Genomic DNA, 12,711 nt, shown 5'->3' with positions numbered 1-12,711 from the left:
TAATCTATACTATATAAGTGCCATTTTAAATTTTGGTCAACTTCTTCATTTTAACATTTCTTTCAGTATAGATAAAAGGTAATTTCTTGTGTACTGAATCATCATTGTTTTTGTTCTGTTTTGTTTTTATTTTGTTTTTATTTTGTTGTTTGTTTCGTTTCTTATTTGTTTACCTTCATGTTCCTGATAATCTATACTATATATAAGTGCCATTTTTAATTTTGGTCAACTTCTTCATTTTAACATTTCTTTATAGCTTTGCATTCAGCCTATTGGCTATTTTTTTCTAAGCGAGCAGCCAATTATAGCCGTTTTGCCCAGGGATTTTGCGCCTTATATTTTGCCGTACTGAATCATCATCTAGAACGCGTGTTAGGTAATGTTTTGGGGAACGTTATTATTTTGCATGTTTTTTTGCTTTGCTTGCTATCATCTGTAGATAGCATTTAGGGCCTACAAAGACAATAATTATATACCTCTATTTTTTTCTTTATGTTTAATGATTTTTTAATGATTATTATTTTGACTGAAGTTAACAATGACGGCGGGTTTATATAGGTCTAAGATAAAAGGTAATTTCTTGTGTACTGAATCATCATTGTTTTTTGTTTTGTTTTGTTTTGTTTTGTTTTTATTTTGTTTTTATTTTGTTTTTTTGTTTTATTTCTTATTTTTTTACCTTCATGTTCCTGATAATCTATACTATATATAAGTGCCATTTTTAATTTTGGTCAACTTCTTCATTTTACCATTTCTTTGTAGCATTGCATTCAGCCTATTGGCTTTTTTTTTCTAAGCGAGCAGCCAATTATAGCCGTTTAATCCTCATTTTGCCGTACTGAATCATCATCTAGAACGAACGCGTGTTATATAGGTAATGTTTTTGGGAACAATATTATTTTGCATGTGTTTTGTTTTCCTTGCTATCTTCTGTAGATAGCATTTAGAGCCTACAAAGAAAATAGTTAATAACTCTACTTTCATTCTTTATGTTTAATGATTTTTTAATAAATATTATTTTGACTATCTACTGAAGTTAACAATGACGGCGGGTTTATATAGGCCTAAGATAAAAAGTAATTTCTTGCGTACTAATCATCATTGTTTTTTGTTTTGTTTTGTTTTTGTTTTGTTTTTTTTGTTTAGTTTCTTATTTTTTTTACCTCCATGTTCCTTTTAATCTATACTATATAAGTGCCATTTTAAATTTTGGTCAACTTCTTCATTTTAACATTTCTCTATTGGCTATTTTTTTCTAAGCGCGCAGCCAATTATAGCCGTTTTGCCCCGTGATTTTGCGCACTGAATCCTCAATAGCCGTACTGAATCATCATCAAGAACGCGTGTTAGGCAATGTTTTTTGGAACATTATTATTTTGCATGTTTTTTGCTTTGCTTGCTATCATCTGTAGATAGCATTTAGGGCCTACAAAGAAAACAATTATATACCTCTATTTTTTCTTTATGTTTAATAATTTTTTAATGATTATTATGTTGACTGAAGTTAACAATGACGGCGGGTTTATATCTCTCTCTCTGTGTCAGGTGGCGCTGTGTAGCGCTGCTGTGGTCTTCACAAGAGTACGCCATCTCACTCGATCCGATGCCAAGTGTGTTGCACCTTGCATTCCCGGTACCCCAGGTCAACATAAAAAGTGGTAACCATGTGTGTTCTAAATTTCGCGGAAATGGGGTATTTTGTTGACTGAAATCGCGGACCGCGAAATCGCGAAAAAAGGGGGTATTCTGAGCATTGTCTCCGCGAAATTTTAAAAAAAGGGTATTTCACAGGTTCGTTCGATCGATGTCTTCAGCCCGAGTCTTCAGCCTCCATCCTCTGACATAATATGATGCTAGATCTGGCATGTGGCAACTCTTAATTGACCTGAGTGAGCTTGGAAAACCAAGCTTCAGTTGTAGACTGCAGCTTCATAATCTGGTAAATCTGCCTGAGATAATGGTGTGTTAATAACTCAGGTTAATAATGTTCCTGGATCATTACATGTTTGGGATTTTAAAACAGTTTTGTGGACAGTACTTTCCCTGAATTTATTATAGAAGATATTTTAATATTTTATGTACATAATATGAACATGCATGATGTTCCTAGATAATGTAGAAGCTGTACATGCACGATGATCTCCCAGAGGTGTCTGAACTGGGATAACCTGGATGGGAACCTGGACTGATACCACAAAATTGTACATTTGAATTTCTACTATCTGTTTCTGTATGTGTTTAAGATATATCTGATCTGAGTATCCAACCCATAGTGTTGTGCAGCCTGAGGTCTTGTGTCAAAACTTGGGTACCACAATACTTTAAAGGAACCTCTGTACACAAAACTTCGAGGGATTGTTCCTCTTTGGTTCATTTTCAATTAAAATCAGTATACAGGCATTGTAATTACCCCAGTTAATAACACAGGATCATCTGGGAGTACAACAGACACAAAGTAGGGGAGAGCGGGGAGTGTTCGCCCTATTTTTTTCTGACCAGCCTAGCGATGTCAATTTTAAGGTTAGGGATGACCTGATTAGCCCATGTGAAAGCCCTATGTCTTAGCTATATACGACCACAATCCCAGAACTATAGGCCTTACAATAGCAACAGGATAGAGCAAACAAAAAAGTTTTGCAAAGTGGCGAACTTGCCCCATATTGGGGCAAGTTCGCCCATATGGTGGGGTAAGTTCACCCTAATCACAAAAAAAAGGTTAAACATTGCGTAACAATAATATATTCAATGCAAACATTTAGCAAGAGTATACAGGGCATTCGTTCTCTTCTGGGGAATCACTAAATTTGTTGCAGGGGTCGGATCAGGGTAAAATGTAGGGGTCCAAAGTGACCTTCAACGTATCATGTTTACAACTTCAGTGGGATTATGGATTAGGACATAAACGGTGGTATGAGTAATACTTATACCACATAACTTTAAAAAACATGCTTTACGGTGGTTTTACCTTGTTTAATGGTATAATTATCAATATTTTGCATAATACGCTGATGGGGCAGGTCCGCCCTGCAGTTTGGGGTAAGTCCGCCCGGGGAAGATATAGGGCGAACATGCCCCATCCTCAAAAGGGCGAACATGCCCCCTGTGCACATATTTGTATTTTCTTCAGGGTATGCAAAATACAAATCGAATAAGGAGTTTATAACTGCATTAAATCTTTAACAAATCCTATATGTTCCAAATACAGATTTCCATTAAAACCATCTGTATTTATGTATCAATGATAATACAACATTATTAATGCAAGAAAAAATTATGTTTTGGTGGAATTTTGTTTGTTTTGGTTGCAGTTCGATGAACACGTCCCTATATGTCGCGTAGCTAATATGAGAAGTTTATAATGACCTATGTCACCTAATTTTGCCATCACCAAATCCCCCGATAGCCGTAGTGCTGAGAAACAAGGGGTGGGCGAACCTGCCCCTAGGGCGAACACTCCCCGCTCTCCCCTAATGTTCATACTTGCACATTTTGTACTTAATATATTAAAATATTTGGAGTCATTGAAAAGGGGTGTCTGGAAATCTTCTCATTGAAAACCTTGAAAAAAGGGGGTATTTTTTACCCTGATTTTGTCAGTGATTTGGCAAAAAAGGGGGTAAAATCAATGAAAAATCAGTGAAAAGGGGGTTTTGAAAAAGGAAGAACACACATGGTTACCACTTTTTATGTTGACCTGGGGTACCGGGCTTGCATTCCCTGGTTAGAAACCAGCTTCACGTCATTAGTCCAAGATGTTGGTGGACGTCCTCTTCCTCGTTTGCCTTCCATGGCCCCTTGCAAAATCTGTTTTTCTACACCTCCATGTTTCCTGACAATATGGCCAAAGTACTTCAGCTTTCTCTCCATTATGCCGCTTCTGATGGTTAGACTTGTTCCAATCTTGTCAAGGATCCAGGAATTTGTTCTCCTGTCTTTCCATGTCACTCGTAGAAGCCTCCTGTAACACCACATCTCAAAAGCATCTACTCTTTTCCTATCATTCTTGGTCATAGCCCAAGACTCGCATCCATAAGTGGCAATGGAAAACACAGTTGCACGAAGTAGGCGTACCTTGAGGTCAATGGATAGGCCTCTGCTTTTCCATATGCTTGACATGCCCTGCACAGTTGTCCTTGCAATAGCCAGTCTTCTCTTAATTTCAGTTGTGCTGTCACCACTGTTGTTAATCATTGAACCCAGATATTCAAATTGCTTCACCTCCTCAATCTGTTGTCCATCTATCACAAACTCATCACTTTTTCTCTCTCTGTCTACAACCATTATTTTTGTCTTCTTTGTGTTCAGGAGAAGGTGTTTTTCTTCACTGGCCTCTTTGATGCGCTTCAAAAGATCAATCAGCTCTACTCTGCTGCTACAAATAAGAGTGGTATCATCGGCGTACCTCAGGTTAGTAATTCTTGTACCGCCAAACTTCACTCCACCTTCAAACCCCTCCAAAGCTGTTCTCATTATGTCTTCAGAGTAGATGTTAAATAGGTTTGGTGATAGCACACAGCCCTGGCGTAAGCCTCTTCCAATCTTGAACCAATCTGTGTCTCCACTACTTGTTCTGACTGCCGATTCTTGGTCTTCATATAAGCAGCTGATCAGATCCACAAGATGACTTGGAAAACCCATCTTTTCATAGTTTCCCACATCTGAGGGTGGCTAACACAGTCAAAAGCTTTACTGTAATCTATGAAGCACATGTAAAGAGGAAGTCTATGCTCTCTGCATTTCTCAATCACATTCCTGATATTGACAATTTGGTCCCTAGTACCCCTTCCTTCACGAAATCCTGCCTGCTCATCAGATATTTCCTGCTCCATTTTGTTCTTCATTCTCTTGATGATGATCTTCAGAAGCACTTTACTTGCATGACAAATCAGGCTGATGGTCCGGTGATTGGCACACTCTTTCAAATTTCCTTCTTTGGCAGTGGAATAAATACTGCCCTGCACCAGTCTCTCGGCCATTTCTTCTTTTTCCAGATGATACCACATAGACGCCACATTAGGTCTATCCTTCTTTCCCAGTTGCCTTCCACAACTCAGAAGCTACATTATCAATGCCAGGTGACTTAGCATTTTCATTTGTTCCATGGCAAGCTCAACTTCAGATCTCAATGGTGGAGGTTCTTCCTCACTCGTTTCACACTGTACATACACCTTGTCATCTTGTGCCTCAAACAGCTGGGAACTATACTGAACCCATCGCCTTTTGATGTCTACACTTTCGGTAAGAGTGTTACCTTTCTCATCATTTATAACATCCATCCTGGGGGTCCACTTCTTGGTAAGTTCTTTGGCAATACCAAAAGCTATTTTTGAGTCACCCTTACATCTTTCCATTTCCACACACTTCCTTTCGATGTAGTTTCTTTTGTCCTCCTTAACACTTTTGGAGACCTCTTTGTTTAAGCGTGCCCATTCTTCCTTTCCTCCATCTGCCTTTGCTCTCTTCCTGTCATCAGCTAGGTTTAAGGTCTGCTGAGAGATCCACGGCTGTTTCCGTTTCATCTTTCTAGGGATGTACTTCTTTGCTGTGCTCTGGACTGCTTCTTTCATGTCTTCCCACAATTCATTTGGGGTCTGCTCCTCTTCATTAACTTTCAGTAACTCATCAAACCTGTTCTTCACATCTACTGAATATTGAGTGGGAATGTTGTCAACATCATACCTGGTAGGTGGTGCATTGTCTCTCTTAGCTCTCAGTTTTAGTTTTACTTTGGCTACAAGTAGCTGATGGTCACTGCCACAGTCAGCGCCTGGTCGTGTCCTGACATTTTGGAGTGATGTTCTCCACCTCTTCCTGACCATGATGTAATCGATCTGGTTTCTTGTTCTATCTCCTGGGCTCATCCAAGTCCACAGTCTCCGTGGATGATGCTGAAATAACGTGTTCCCAATGACTAGGTTATTAGCTTCACAAAATTCCTCCAGTCTGTCTTCACGTTCATTTCTGATCCCAAGTCCATATTGGCCTATACACCCAGTTTTCTCCTTCATTTTGCCAATCTTAGCATTCCAATCCCCCAGTACGATGAGTAAGTCTCTTCTAGGTATACTATCCATAACTCCTTGTACCATCTCATAGAAGTCTGTCATTTCGCTCTCTGATGCATCTGATGTTGGTGCATACACTTGTATGATAGATATATTTAAAGGATGTCCTTGCAGTCTTACAGTCATCACTCTTTCATTTATTGGATTATATCCCAAAACACACTTGGCTGTGGTTCTTTCTATTATGAAACCCACACCTCCACGTTTCCTTCCAGTATCTTTTCCAGAATAGATAAACATACTTCCATCATCTGTAGTGAACCTCCCTTGTCCAAGCCACCACAACTCTGTTACTCCTAGGATCTTAATATTGTTTGCAACCATCTCCTTCTCCACAACTTCAATCTTTCCTCCTGACATACTGCGTACATTCCATGTAGCAATATTTATTGGCTTCCTTAAAGGGGTGCTGTTCCTTTCCTTCCTGGGACCGTCAAGAACAGGACTTCCTGTAGCAGGCTTTAATCCTGATCTGTCATCACCAACAGGTGTACTCTGAGCAGCATCTCTCTCTTCCCCAGTAGCCATTGACGTATCTTCCGGCCTGCGGGTCGCACCTTCCGATACCATCGTTTTCTTTGGCCTTTGTACTCTCATGCTTACATTCAAGGCCAAATAGTACGGTGGGTGGCCAGGTCCTTCCGTACCAACAGTAGAGGGCCATTCCTGAGTTCTTACAGTACTAGCCTCCTCTTGACACAAACCATCTCCCTGGATGCCAGATGTGAGCTTTGTGTAATTGTGTTTTGTCGTTGACCATACGGTTGATTCCTCCGGCGCAACACATACATCAATGCTGTTGACCATTGACGACTATTTAAACCATAGCTAGTATTCGCTATTTACCCATAGCTGGGTTAAAGAAGGTTCACCCTACGAAAGTGTCCCTTCCTTCTGCCTACTCATACCACACTGGCGAGATAACATGGTAGAGGCTGGATGAGCTCCGAGTTGGAAGAGAGGAGTTCTTGAAGTCAGTTCTTGCTGTTATACTGACAGGGGTCTCAGCGCCCCTGAGAATCCACATCCTACACAAAACACTAGGATTGGGACAGCAAGAAAGAAAGATGAAGAGAAGAAGTAAAAGTAAAAGTCACAACACAAGCTGGCACCCACACTAGCTTTTACCCGACAAAAGGAAATGGATGATGTTGTCCGTCTGTGGACAACCTTTTTAGTCCACAGTCCGGATTTAATTTGACAGTATCGCCCATTTCCTGATGCCCGTGTGGGGTTACGCTGTCACCTTCACACTGGGGATCTGTGTCCTGTACCGCCAGTGTGATATGATTTATGTACCCATCAGTACTGGAATTCAGCGCCTTTACCCTAGTATGTGGAATAAGAACTCCCATCCTCTACGATACTTAGGACGAAAGCTCCAATCCAAAAACAACAACAGACAAAAAACAAACTACCAAGCCAACTAACTTGGCTCACCTTTCCTAACCAGCTGTGTTGCGAAAGGAAGTTTTAAGGTAGAGAAGGTAGACAGATAGAAGGATGAAAAAATAGAAAAGGATGAAATATAGAGTAGTGTAGGTAGGAGCATCCAAAATGGGACAAGGTGTAAGTACCCAATTGGAAAAAAATCCAGCATAGATGGAGCATTGAGCGTCCATTTTCAGTAAATTCAAAAAATATTTTGACGTATATAAAATTGAAATAAAATTCTCCCCCTCCTAAACAACACCAACTGTACCAAAATTGTGTATCACGAATCGTTCTACATGTTGTGCAGTTAATATTCATATATTCCTTTATACATAGAATGCTTCACTTTTTACACAAAAAATATTTCAGCGAAAACCCGCCCACTCTGCTATTTTATAAAGATAATCAGACTTCCCTAGAACATGCAATAATTAGCATTAAAACCAAGTTGTTTTTACGCATTTTAAAAACGCTTTGACCGGATGGCGAAGGCTGCTGTATGTTCATTCATAAAAGAAAGAAGCATGCTGAAATATACAATAACAATATGAAATACACAACAATGAAAATAAAAATCGCACAAGGCAGTCTTTTGAGATACAACAGTATGTGATGCGGACAATGAATTGGCATACTAAAAGGTAATTTATTGCGTACTGAATCATCATTGTTTTTTGTTTTGTTTTGTTTTTTTTTTTTTTTTTTTATCTTCTGTAGATAGCATTTAGGGCCTACAAAGAAAATAATTAATACCTCTCTTTTTCTTTTTCTTTAATGATTTTTTTAATAATTATTATTTTGACTATCTATTGAAGTTAACAATGACGGCGGGTTTATTTAGGCCTAAGATAAAAGGTATTTTTTTGCGTACTGAATCATTGTTTTTTGTTTTGTTTTGTTTTGTTTTTATTTTGTTTTTATTTTGTTTTTTTGTTTTGTTTCCTTTTTTTTAGCTTCATGTTCCTGATAATCTATACTATATAAGTGCCATTTTTAATTTTGGTCAACTTCTTCATTTTAACATTTCTTTATAGCTTTGCATTCGGCCTATTGGCTATTTTTTCTAAGCGATGAGCCAATTATAGCCGTTTTGCCCGCCGGGATTTTGCGCACTGGATCCTCATTTGCCGTACTAATCATTGTTTTTTGTTTTATTTTGTTTTGTTTTGTTTTTATTTTGTTTTTATGTTTAGTTTCTTATTTTTTTTACCTTCATGTTCCTTTTAATCTATACTATATAAGTGCCATTTTAAATTTTGGTCAACTTCTTCATTTTAACATTTCTTTATAGCTTTGCATTCGGCCTATTGGCTATTTTTTTTTTTTTTTTCAGCCAATTATAGCCGTTTTGCCCCGTGATTTTACGCACTGAATCCTCATTTGCCGTACTGAATCATCATCAAGAACGCGTGTTGGGCAATGTTTTTGGAACATTATTATTTTGCATGTTTTTTGCTTTGCTTGCTATCATCTGTAGATAGCATTTAGGGCCTACAAAGAAAACAATTATATACCTCTATTTTTTCTTTATGTTTAATAATTTTTAATGATTATTATTTTGACTGAAGTTAACAATGACGGCGGGTTTATATAGGCCTAAGATAAAAGGTAATTTATTGCGTACATAATCATCATTGTTTTTTGTTTTGTTTCGTTTTTATGTTGTTTTTATTTATTTTTTTTATCTTCTGTAGATAGCATTTAGGGCCTACAAAGAAAATAATTAATACCTCTCTTTTTTTTTTCTTTAATGATTTTTTAATGATTATTATTTTGACTATCTATTGAAGTTAACAATGACGGCGGGTTTATCTATACTATATAAGTGCCATTTTAAATTTTGGTCAACTTCTTCATTTAAACATTTCTTTATAGCTTTGCATTCGGCCTATTGGCTATTTTTTCTAAGCGCGCAGCCAATTATAGCCGTTTTGCCCGCCGGGATTTTGCGCACTGAATCCTCATTTGCCGTACTGAATCATCATCTAGAACGCGTGTTAGGCAATGTTTTTGGAACATTATTATTTTGCATGTTTTTTGCTTTGCTTGCTATCATCTGTAGATAGCATTTAGGGCCTACTAAGAAAATAATTATACCTCTATTTTTTTTTCTTTATGTTTAATGATTTTTTAATGATTATTATTTTTCCTGAAGTTAACAATGACGGCGGGTTAATTAATAGGCCTAAGATAAAAGGTAATTTCTTGCGTGCTGAATCATCATTGTTTTTTGTTTTGTTTTGTTTTTATTTTGTTTTTATTTATTTTGTTTTTGTTTCTTTTTTTTCCTTCATGGGCCAATTATAGCCGTTTTGCCTGGGATTTTGCGTACAGAATCCTCAGATTTGCCGTACTGAATCATCATCTAGAACGCGTGATAGGTAATGTTTTTGGGAACATTATTATTTTGCATGTTTTTTGCTTTCCTTGCTATCTTCTGTAGATAGCATTTAGAGCCTACAAAGAAAATAGTTAATAACTCTACTTTCTTTCTTTATGTTTAATGATTTTTTAATAATTATTATTTTGACTATCTACTGAAGTTAACAATGACGGCGGGTTTATATAGGCCTAAAATAAAAGGTATAATTTCTTGCGTACTAATCATTGTTTTTTGTTTTGTTTTGTTTTTGTTTTGTTTTTATTTTGTTTTTTGTTTAGTTTCTTATTTCTTTTACCTTCGTGTTCCTTTTAATCTATATACTATATAAGTGCCATTTTAAATTTTGATCAACTTCTTCATTTTACCATTTCTTTATAGCTTTGCATTCGGCCTATTGGCTATTTTTTTCTACGTGCGCAGCCAATTATAGCCGTTTTGCCCCGTGATTTTGCGCACTGAATCCTCATTTGCCGTACTGAATCATCATCAAGAACGCGTGTTAGGCAATGTTTTTTGGAACATTATTATTTTGCATGTTTTTTGCTTTGCTTGCTATCATCTGTAGATAGCATTTAGGGCCTACAAAGAAAACAATTATATACCTCTATTTTTTCTTTATGTTTAATATTTTTTTAATGTTTATTATTTTGACTGAAGTTAACAATGACGGCGGGTTTATATAGGCCTAAGATAAAAGGTAATTTATTGCGTACTGAATCATCATTGTTTTTTGTTTTGTTTCGTTTTTTTTTTTTTTTTTTATCTTCTGTAGATAGCATTTAGGGCCTACAAAGAAAATAATTAATACCTCTCTTTTTCTTTTTCTTTAATGATTTTTTTAATGATTATTATTTTGACTATCTATTGAAGTTAACAATGACGGCGGGTTTATTTAGGCCTAAGATAAAAGGTAGGCCTAATTTTTGCGTAGGGCCTACTAATCATTGTTTTTTTTTGTTTTGTTTTGTTTTGTTTTTATTTTGTTTTTATTTTGTTTTTTTGTTTTGTTTCCTTTTTTTTTTTAGCTTCATGTTCCTGATAATCTATACTATATAAGTGCCATTTTTAATTTTGGTCAACTTCTTCATTTTAACATTTCTTTATAGCTTTGCATTCGGCCTATTGGCTATTTTTTCTAAGCGATGAGCCAATTATTGCCGTTTTGCCCGCCGGGATTTTGCGCACTGAATCCTCATTTGCCGTACTAATCATTGTTTTTTGTTTTGTTTTGTTTTTGTTTTGTTTTTATTTTGTTTTTATGTTTAGTTTCTTATTTTTTTAACCTTCATGTTCCTTTTAATCTATACTATATAAGTGCCATTTTAAATTTTGGTCAACTTCTTCATTTTAACATTTCTTTATAGCTTTGCATTCGGCCTATTGGCTATTTTTTTCTAAGCGCGCAGCCAATTATAGCCGTTTTGCCCCGTGATTTTACGCACTGAATCCTCATTTGCCGTACTGAATCATCATCAAGAACGCGTGTTGGGCAATGTTTTTTGGAACATTATTATTTTGCATGTTTTTTGCTTTGCTTGCTATCATCTGTAGATAGCATTTAGGGCCTACAAAGAAAACAATTATATACCTCTATTTTTTTCTTTATGTTTAATAATTTTTTAATGATTATTATTTTGACTGAAGTTAACAATGACGGCGGGTTTATATAGGCCTAAGATAAAAGGTAATTTATTGCGTACATAATCATCATTGTTTTTTGTTTTGTTTCGTTTTTATTTTGTTTTTATTTTTATTTTTTATCTTCTGTAGATAGCATTTAGGGCCTACAAAGAAAATAATTAATACCTCTCTTTTTCTTTTTCTTTAATGATTTTTTTAATGATTATTATTTTGACTATCTATTGAAGTTAACAAAGACGGCGGGTTTATCTATACTATATAAGTGCCATTTTTAATTTTGGTCAACTTCTTCATTTTAACATTTCTTTATAGCTTTGCATTCGGCCTATTGGCTATTTTTTCTAAGCGCGCAGCCAATTATAGCCGTTTTGCCCGCCGGGATTTTGCGCACTGAATCCTCATTTGCCGTACTGAATCATCATCTAGAACGCGTGTTAGGCAATGTTTTTGGAACATTATTATTTTGCATGTTTTTTGCTTTGCTTGCTATCATCTGTAGATAGCATTTAGGGCCTACTAAGAAAATAATTATACCTCTATTTTTTTCTTTATGTTTAATGATTTTTTTAATGATTATTATTTTTACTGAAGTTAACAATGACGGCGGGTTTATTAATAGGCCTAAGATAAAAGGTAATTTCTTGCGTGCTGAATCATCATTGTTTTTTGTTTTGTTTTGTTTTTATTTTGTTTTTATTTATTTTGTTTTTGTTTCTTATTTTTTTTTTTTTCCTTCATGGGCCAATTATAGCCGTTTTGCCCTGGGATTTTGCGTACAGAATCCTCAGATTTGCCGTACTGAATCATCATCTAGAACGCGTGATAGGTAATGTTTTTGGGAACATTATTATTTTGCATGTTTTTTGCTTTCCTTGCTATCTTCTGTAGATAGCATTTAGAGCCTACAAAGAAAATAGTTAATAACTCTACTTTCTTTCTTTATGTTTAATGATTTTTTAATAATTATTATTTTGACTATCTACTGAAGTTAACAATGACGGCGGGTTTATATAGGCCTAAGATAAAAGGTATAATTTCTTGCGTACTAATCATTGTTTTTTGTTTTGTTTTGTTTTTGTTTTGTTTTTATTTTGTTTTTTTGTTTAGTTTCTTATTTCTTTTACCTTCGTGTTCCTTTTAATCTATATACTATATAAGTGCCATTTTAAATTTTGATCAACTTCTTCA

Source organism: Amphiura filiformis, chromosome 6 (genome assembly GCF_039555335.1).
Source record: "Amphiura filiformis chromosome 6, Afil_fr2py, whole genome shotgun sequence".
Lineage (NCBI taxonomy): Eukaryota > Metazoa > Echinodermata > Ophiuroidea > Amphilepidida > Amphiuridae > Amphiura > Amphiura filiformis.
The sequence above is the reverse complement of the archived record's forward strand: the minus strand, read 5'-3'. Positions refer to the sequence as shown.